Below are 10,000 nucleotides of genomic sequence, written 5' to 3' on the forward strand. Positions count from 1 at the left end.
AAACAATAAAGAAAAATCAATGACTTTGAATCTGGCAACCGAAAAAGGAAAAACCATGACCATGAATCTGGCTACCTGGAATGTCCGCACCCTCCTTGATGTTCGAGACCGGACAGAGAGACCTCGAAGACGAACTGCCCTCATTGCACATGAGCTCAAGAGGTACAACATAGATATTGCGGCACTTAGTGAGACTCGGTTCTCTGGAGAGGATTCACTCACGGAAGTCGGTGAAGGTTACACCTTCTTCTGGAAGGGTCTTCCAGAGGAGGAACGCAGGCTCCATGGAGTTGGCTTTGCCGTAAAAAGCAGACTACTCAGTAACATCCCTGAGTCCCCCCAAGGCATTAGTGAGCGGCTGATGACCTGGCGTATCCCCCTGGTGAAAGGCCGCTTTGCTACTTTAATCAGTGCCTATGCCCCCACTTTGGATGCTGACGACAACATCAAAGATGCCTTCTACGAATCCCTTGATGCCGCTCTATCTAAAATCCCTGACTCTGATAAGCTTGTTCTGATGGGTGACTTCAACGCCCGAGTAGGCGCTGATGCCAGGCTGTGGAAACACATAATCGGAAGTCACGGGACGGGGAAAATAAACAACAACGGCCTCAGACTCCTCACTCTGTGCTCTGAACATCAGCTGATCTTAACCAATACCATCTTTCAGTTGAAAAAGAAGTACATCACATCTTGGATGCATCCCAGGTCCAAACACTGGCACTTACTGGACTATATCATTGTCCGGCAACGTGACCAAAATGACGTCTGTATAACCCGGGCCATGCGTGGGGCTGAATGTTGGACTGATCATCGGCTGATCAAATCCAGACTCAAGCTGAAAATTCGACCACCACACAAGAAACAGCAACCTCGAAAGAGACTCAACTGCAGGGCTCTGGACTCTCCAGACTGTATAGCCCAATACCGCAGCAAACTGGCAGAGGGGCTTGCCACCCTGGCGAAGGACAACAGTGGCCTTGATGTGGAAAGCGAGTGGGCAAAACTGAGGTCAACAATACATCAAGCTGCCTCTGAAACCATCGGCTTTACCCAAAAACGACACCAAGACTGGTTCGATAATAGCTCTACTGCAATACAGGAGCTTTTAGAATCCAAGCGCAAAGCCCACGCCACACTGCTCTCCAACCCTCACTGTCCACTTCTCCTCTCTCATTACAAAGCCACCCGTAGTGAGACCCAGAAACAGCTTAGGATCATGGAGAACGAGTGGTGGTTCAGAAAAGCCCAAGAAATCCAGAGGCATGCAGATAACAACAACACATATGCCTTCTATGATGCTGTAAAATCTCTGTATGGTCCACAAAGGCAAAACATCGTCCCAGTGAGATCTGCAGACGGTTCTGTGTTACTCAAAGACAAACAGCAGATACTTGAGCGCTGGGCCGAGCACTTCGACTCCCTGCTGAACAAAATAAACCCTTCTGATCCATATGTCCTTAATGCCCTCCCAGAACTTCCACCTGTTCTCTCCCTCGATGAACCTCCTAAGTTCACTGAGGTTCTCTCCGCAATCAGGAGTCTTAAAAACAACAAGAGCCCTGGCCCTGATGGACTTCCAGCTGAGATCCTCAAGAAGGGAGGTTACCTCTTAAAACGACAGCTATACCATCTCATCTGCAACACCTGGCATAATGAGACAATTCCTCAGGAATGGAAAGACAGCAACATTGTCACCATTTACAAAAGGAAGGGAGACAAGTCATTCTGTGGCAACAGCCGTGGCATCTCTCTGCTCTCTGTTGCTGGCAAGATTCTTGCAAAAATAATGCTGTTTCGCCTGACAACGCACATTACAGAGGACATCCTCCCAGAGACACAGTGCGGTTTCAGAAAGAACCGAAGCACTTTGGATATGATCTTCGCTGCGCGTCAAGTCCAGGAGAAATGCAGGGAGCAAAACAAGGACCTCTACATCACCTTCATTGACCTCACTAAGGCCTTTGATACAGTTGACCGGGAAATCCTTTGGACTATACTGCAGAAGTTTGGCGTCCCCCCAAAATTTCTCAGCATCCTCAAGCAGTTCCACAGTGGCATGCATGCATCTGTACTTGTTGGTGGCAAGCAATCTCCCCCTTTCCCTGTGAAAGTCGGGGTGAAGCAGGGTTGTGTACTGGCCCCTGTGATATTCAATCTATTCCTGACGGCAGCTACACTCCTCTTCCACAAGTCCATCCAGGAAGATGGCGGTGTGCAAATACAGTTCCGTCTTGATGGGAGCTTGTTTAACATCAGACGCCTTCAAGCCAAGACCAAGACCCTGGTCAGCAACATCTACGAGCTACAGTATGCAGATGATTGTGCTCTTCTGGCCCACAGCCCAACTGCCATGCAACGTGCCCTGGACACCATGTCCTCTGTTTACCACTCACTAGGTCTTGTGATCAACATCCACAAAACAGAGATCATGGCGCCAGAAAAATCTTCACCCCCCGTGTTCAACATCAGCGGCACTCCCCTCAAGGTTGTCCAGCAGTTCAGCTACCTCGGCAGTATATTGACACCCTCCTGCCAAATTGATGATGATATCCAGGCCCGTATCAACCAAGCCTCCTATGCCTTTGGCAGACTGCGCTCTCGTGTGTTTGAAAACAACCACCTAAGAACACCAACAAAAGTGGCAGTCTACAGGGCAGTGTGCGTGTCTACACTGCTATATGGGTCAGAAGCCTGGGTTGTCTATCGGCGTCACATCAGACGCCTTGATGCATTTAACATCAGATGCCTCCAACGCATCCTTGGCATCACCTGGCAGGACCGTGTCCCTCACACTGACACTCTCCAACGCACTGATTCCATCAGCATTGAGGCAACCGTAGCACGGAGGCAACTCCGGTGGGTCGGCCACGTCATCCGGATGCCTGGCTGCCGTTTGCCCCGTCAGGTGCTTTATGGACAGATCTTGTCAGCCAGCAGGAAGCCCGGTGGTCCAAAGCTGCGGTACAAAGATCAGCTAAAACAGACTTTAAAGAGGTGCAACATCAAGCCCAACGATCTGGAGTCGGCTGCAGCTAATCGGCCACTCTGGCGCTCTTTATGCTACGAAGGGGTCACACACCTTGAGGAGAAACGCACCCAGCAAAGGATGGCGCGGCGCCAGCAAAGACACCTTCATGCTGACCCAGTACCATCTCAGCCTTCTGATCCAGGCCTTGCATGTCCTGCCTGTGGTAGGATATGTGGTTCCAGAATCGGGCTTCATAGTCATCTACAGTGGCATCGTCGCCAGCAAAGATAACCACTGACAAACTCATCGCAACGCAAGGAAGCTACGTCATCTTCGACAACGATGGACTGCCAAGGAGGACCTCTTGCTGTTGTTGCCAAAGGCCCTGTTCCCATCCCCTGGGCTGGAACAATGTCCCTCAGTCAGAGAGAGACAGAGCATCCTTACAAACTGGGGCCCTCTCGCCCCCCCCTCTCTCTCTCTCCATCTGTCTGTCTGTCTGTCTGTCTGTCTGTCTGTCTGTCTGTCTGTCTGTCTGTCTGTCTGTCTGTCTCTCTATCACAAACACATATACAGTACACAAATTTACATGCACACACGTACGTACCCACACGCGCACACACACACACACACACACACACACACACACACACACACACACACACATTCAAAGTAAACATAATAACTTTTCAACTTTTCATTCAAACTCTGCTGGGTTTCAAACCATTTCACAAGGTATATTCCAGACATACTGTCAACACGTTTTCATAGGCATGTACTGAACCCCTCCATCACAAACTTCCACTTCCACTTCACACACACACACGCACACAACACACACACACACACACACACACACACACACACACACACACACACACACACACACAAACAGTGCCCCTATCCCATGAATAATAAGTGTCCCAACTATGCCAGAGGTCACATCCATGCTCCACTCCCCACAGCTTTCCCAACCGACCCCCTCATTAGGGAAATGTTTGTCCCGGTTAGGAGGAGGGTGGGACAGAGGCTAGGAGTTGAGTCGAGGGTGAGAACGGAGTGATGGAGAGAGGTGGCGGTGGGGCGGGTGGAGCTGTGAAGTACTTCAGTTCATAAAGAAGAAACACTCACCAATGCACTGACATGACCACAGGGTAACATACTGTGTAGTTCATCATTTATTCCCCCCCCCCTAGAAAATATTGTTAATTAACCCATTATGACCTGAGGGCCGATTCTACAAATGTCTTCTAAATCCTAACAGTTTTTTACGAAAAACTTATGTTGCTATATTCTGGCATCCTATAGTGTGTATAGTTTCAATGTAAAGATTTTTTTGGATATTATACTATACTGTTAGACTGATGATAGGTTATTGGTTTACTATGATCCTAGATTACCATTTCTATGCATTTGATCATGTATTACCTTGTGTTGTCCTACTGTAAATTGCTCTGGATTCTGCTAAATGCCTAAATTGTAATTGTAAATTGTATATCAGTGGTGCTCAAACTATTTCATGTCAAGGACCCCTCAAATGATATGTATTTGGCCACGACCCCCATCTCAACATATTTTTGTTCCAGGGACACCCTCCAAGACGCAAAGATTTGAGTTAAAAATGTTCGCTTAAAATATTATATTCAAAGATTCGCACATACATTTCACGATTTTTCAGAAATAGCAGATCTACAAGCTTGAAGCGTGGCACGAAGTGATGCGCTGTGAGCTAGTAGATCTGCTATTTTTGGATAGGCAACGCAACAAATCTAAAATGACACAGATGCTTTTCCCGGTTTTAATGAGTTAAGGGCCGGGCAAAACTTCCTGAACATATTCTCAGTTTTGTGGAGAGGAGGGGGAAATATTCATCTTTTAAAAGCTCGTCGATGGTCCGAAATTTGCAAGAGCCATACAGCTATCCAACAACCGTTAACAGGAGCCTTAGTTCAGTTGTAAACAAGGTTTCTAACTCAGTCACTTTTCACCACAACAGACACGGACAGAGAAAAGTGACAGTCAGCATTCTGCTGTCCTATCCGGAAAAAAAATGAATGTTAGCAAAAAAATAAAACCGCTCACTTTTTTTTACAGAAGAAGGCATAACAACAAACGCATGAACAAACGTGAATAAAATGACACACTCGACAAGAGCTCTCGGCCTGGCGTACGGGGTGTGTGCAAATGTTAACCGTTTTGCATTTCAATTGTGACAAGTTAAATGAGACTGTTGCATGCATACATAAACATTCATTTCCGATGCAGAAATACATCCAGTTCAGGGCATTTGTTGACGCCGGTATGAAAAGAGGTTGTGGATATGTAGGTCACTGCGTGTCCCATGCTCTTCTCAGAGAGAGGAGGAAGAGACCGCAATGGAAGAGGAAAGCCAGAAAGAAACTAACTGACAAATGAAGGAACTAGTCAATTAGCATGCAGTCCCAACTATGTCAGTTGTATATCCCCACAGTAGCTGTCGTAAGCAGTGGTGTGTAAAGTAACTAAACTAAGTACATTTACTCAAGTTTATTAAGTACAATTTTTAGGTACTTTTACTTTACTGAAGTATTTCCAATTTTCAATACTTTTACTTCTACTCCACTACATCTCAGAGGTAAACATTGTACTTTTAATCTGCTACAATTATTTATCACTACAAAACTTTAGTTACTAGTTACTTTGTAGATTTTGATTATTATTACAAAACATACATTAACCACTTCAGCCCTATATACATTTCGGCCATTTGAAAATAGCCGATCTAGCTCACAATGCGTCGCGGTGCAACGCATTGTGAGCTTGTAGATCTGCTATTTTCAAAAGATTTTTAGATATTTTACACATCAGAAAACTTGAAATGGGACATTCTGGGACAATTTGCATAATAAGTACTTTATACTTTTGGTACTTTAAGTACATTTTGATTTCAATACTTTCGTACTTTTACTCAAGTAAATTTTGAATTCCGGAATTTTACTTGCAACAGAGTCATTTTATATTGCGGTATTGATACTTTTACAAAAAAATGTGAGTGAGTACCTTTTCCACCACTGGTCGTAAGAGTGAAGGGTGGTGGGGGGCACTGCAGTATGTTTTCTATGACCAGTAGTAACTCTCAATACTTTCATACTTCTGTTCTGAACATGCTTGCACTTTTGTCACAAGAGGCCCACCAGGAGGCGCCAGGGGGTGAGAGGAGAGGAAAAAGAAAAGAAAAAGAAAGAAAAATATATATATGAAAAATGTCATTTCAATTCAAACTTTCAGCATGTCATCCTATATTCAAATTGGCTAATGGGAGGGCCGGTGGGACATCAGACAGACCACGGCCACGTCGTTATGACTCAGACATAACCATAACCAAACCCGATACGCCCATATATAGGCATATATATGGACGGCCACGTCAGTAACTCTCATAAGACTGAAGGGTTTGGGGTCATAGAAAACATATTGCAGTGTCCCCGGGCCCTCACCCTTCACTCTTATGACAGCTACTGACAAGGCTGTCAGTATCTGTAGTTTTATACTTAGCATGTTTGCACTTTTGTTGCCCAGGAAAACTCAGTGCTTTTCAAAGTGGGGGCCACCAGGAGGCGCCAGGGGGTGGCAGGAGAGGAAAATATATAAAAAATAATTTAGCAAATTAGCGAAAATAGGCGCACAGCTCACAAGTTAACACATCCGATCATGACAAGTGAGCTTGTAGATTGACTATTTATGCTATGTTCACTATTTGGCTATTTGGCGGTCCTTGGCATGGACAAGTTTGGAAACCCTTGTACTAACTCGGTCATGTCAAATATCTTCATGCAAAGTGCATTCATTGTAATTAGAGTTCCTGCTGAGTAAATCATGTTAGCATGGAGTAGCTTATGTTTGGGTGTTAGTATGGAAAACACATGACATAGATGTTTGACAGGTTAAGACACGTCAAAGAAAATCCACATCAAAGTTATTCTCTTTCTTAAAGCAGCCAAATCTGATATTTTTTTTCTCCTCCTTCTTTCTTTATTATCATTTTCTTCCCCAGTTTAGTCTTTTGCCAATTCCACCCCCATGTTTACTGTGGACTGACGCTGCTCACATCCACTGTTGTTGACCATATTTGGTCTGGTTTGGTGGTCTGAGGTACGTATAGCTCCAGTGTAGGTCTGCTCTAGTCAAATGGCTCTGACTGGCTGACTGATGACATAATTATGTACCACTAGTACCACTAGATCAGGGGTCTTCAACGTTTTAAGGCCAAGAACCCCCTAGCTGAGAGAGAGATGAAGCAGGGACCCCCTCTATATTGTGTTGCAGATGAAACTTTTTTTTTAAAAACTTGGTCTGCTCTTTTTTTTCCCTCTACACCTATTACCTCTTTGCCAAAAATAGCAGATCACCAGGCCTGTAGATCTGCTATTTTTGGCAAAAGTTCTCCTCAGAAATGGGATGCTATGTAAAAAATATCATATCACACAAAGATTTTGCGGCCCCCCTGTAGTAACTCTGAGGACCCCCTAGGGGTCCCAAACCCCCTGTTGAAGACCCTTGCACTAGATAATAATGTCCATCTAAATAGTATCTACCCTGAACACAGTAAATACACAGAGACACACACACACACACACACACACACACACACACACACACACACACACACACACACACACACACACACACACACACACACACACACACACACACACACACACACACACACACACACACACACACAGCTCCTGCCCTAAACTCTATATCTGCCTACCACTGTCTGTCTGTCTGTCTGTCTGTCTGTCTGTCTGTCTGTCTCTCTCTCTCTCTCTCTCTTTCTCTGTGTGACAGCATCTCCAGCTTCCCCTGCCCCCTGGGCCTTATGAATGAAAAACTCTGTTTTCCTTCTTCACTCACTCTCTCTGTCTTCTCTCTCACTCTCTCTCTCTCTCTCCCCCTGTCTGTCAGTCTCTCTCTCTCTCTCTCCTTTGCTCCATGCCAGCCCTGGCTCTTGGCTCTCGCTCATTGCCCTGTACGCTGACTGGCAGATTGGAAGTAACAAATTGCTACATTCTCAGAATGATAATTAGTGAAGCCATGAGCACGGGCATTGTTAAACGGCGCATAATGAGGCAAACCTTCTGGTCACCTTACTGACTTCTGATGCCCCGTAACCCTTAGCAACGACGGCGAGCAAAAAAGGATGAATGGCAAATTCAAACGTTAACTGTCATTTTCGTGGCCAATTCAAATGCGGCGCAGCTCCTGTGTGGGCGCCTCGTAGTCTTTTCCTCAGCACACACACACACACACACACACACACACACACACACACACACACACACACACACACACACACACATCAGAGAGCCCTATATGAATCACCAATATCAAAACCTGAAATCAGTTAAAAAGAGCCAAAGTCCAGGATTGTTTTAAGTCCAGAAAAACCTTCCATTGATTTGAGAGCCATATCTCCATGGCCCAGATTTGACGGCATCCCTTTCTCAACTGATGTTTGAGAATAAACAGAGCACACTTCTTTTTCTTTTTTTTTTAAGCTCAGGTGAGATAAAAAAAAAAACAGAAAAAACAGAACTTTGTGGCTTTTTAAATAATCAAGTTTCCCCCAAAGCAATCTCTCCTCCTCCTCCTCCCCCTGTTCTCTCTCTCCTTGCCTTTTTTTTTTTTTACCGTGGACACACCCGGGCATCTCCATCCATCAACAAGTCAATAGAGGCTCTAGTGGAGTGGGAGAGACATTAGCTATATAGGAAGCTATGGAGGTGAGCTGTGGGCTTATTATAAGCCTCTTATAGTGCCTCCTCCAGGAGGTGAGGAAATGGTCTCTGTTAGGGGAATCAATCCCTGGGTAATTACCCCGGCTATGCTGCTTGCAGACTGGCTGGGGAGAGCAGCCGCTGTGGGTGCTGCATGCATGGGGGCTGAAGGGCTGGGGAGGCTAGGCTAGCGCGCACACACACACACACACACACACACACACACTGCCATTCAATAAGAGCCTCTTTATGAGAGCCCATTGTCTCATACTTAATCCATTAAGACCGGGAATGCGTCTATGCCATTTTTTTATTTGAGCTAAAAAAAAGCATTATTTTACACCTTGGCTATTCAAAAATAGCAGATATACAAGCTCATAGCGCGGCACCGAGTGCCGCGCTACGAGCTTGTAGATCTGCTATTTTTTTTATAATTGTGAAAATCTTTGAATATATGTGTTCTTTTAAAGAGAACATTTTTAACTCCAATCTTTGCTTCTGGGGGACCCTGGAACAAAATATTTTAAGATCCGTGGCTAAAATACATTTAATTTTGGGGGTCCTTGACATGAAAAAGGTTTTGAGAACCACTGATAGCAACATAGGTTTTCTTCAAAAAACTGTTAGGATTTAGAAGACATTTGTAGAATCCCCCAGAAGCAAAGATTTGAGTTAAAATGTATTGATATAAAAAAATATATATAAAAATAAAATGTAGAATAGATATATTCAAAGACTTGCACACATTTTCTACCATTTAAAGAAAAAATGTTGCAGATCTACAAGCTCGTAGCGTGCGCTATGAGCTTGTATATCTGCTATTTTTGAATAGCCCAAAGCCCAAAGAAATGACAAAAAATTCCCCAAAAAAATCCAAAAAAAAATCCCAAAAAAATACACATATACTTTCCCGGTCTCAATGGGTTAAGAGGAGAGAGCGGTGTGATGATGACGACGATGGCGATCATAAATACACAGCCACTAATCAAGTGCTGTTTGACAGACACGGGGCGCACAGCAGGGCTCATCAGAGTTTAGCCGCACGGTGTGGTGTACACACAGGCAGCCCATGCATAATCCAAATATGCATATCTTTTGTATCCGTAATATGCCTGCATACACCTATGCGGTATACCTGTATGTGATGCTTTACAAAAATAATAAAAAGCGAGGACGTTTTTGTGTGTGTGTGGTCTTAGTATTAATGTGAGAAAAAAGGGGGAGAGACGGACAAAATGAAATTGGGGTAAAGAAAGAAAGAAATGGAAAG

The sequence above is a fragment of the Gymnoscopelus braueri genome, assembly GCF_963280865.1.
Source record: "Gymnoscopelus braueri genome assembly, chromosome: 6".
Lineage (NCBI taxonomy): Eukaryota > Metazoa > Chordata > Actinopteri > Myctophiformes > Myctophidae > Gymnoscopelus > Gymnoscopelus braueri.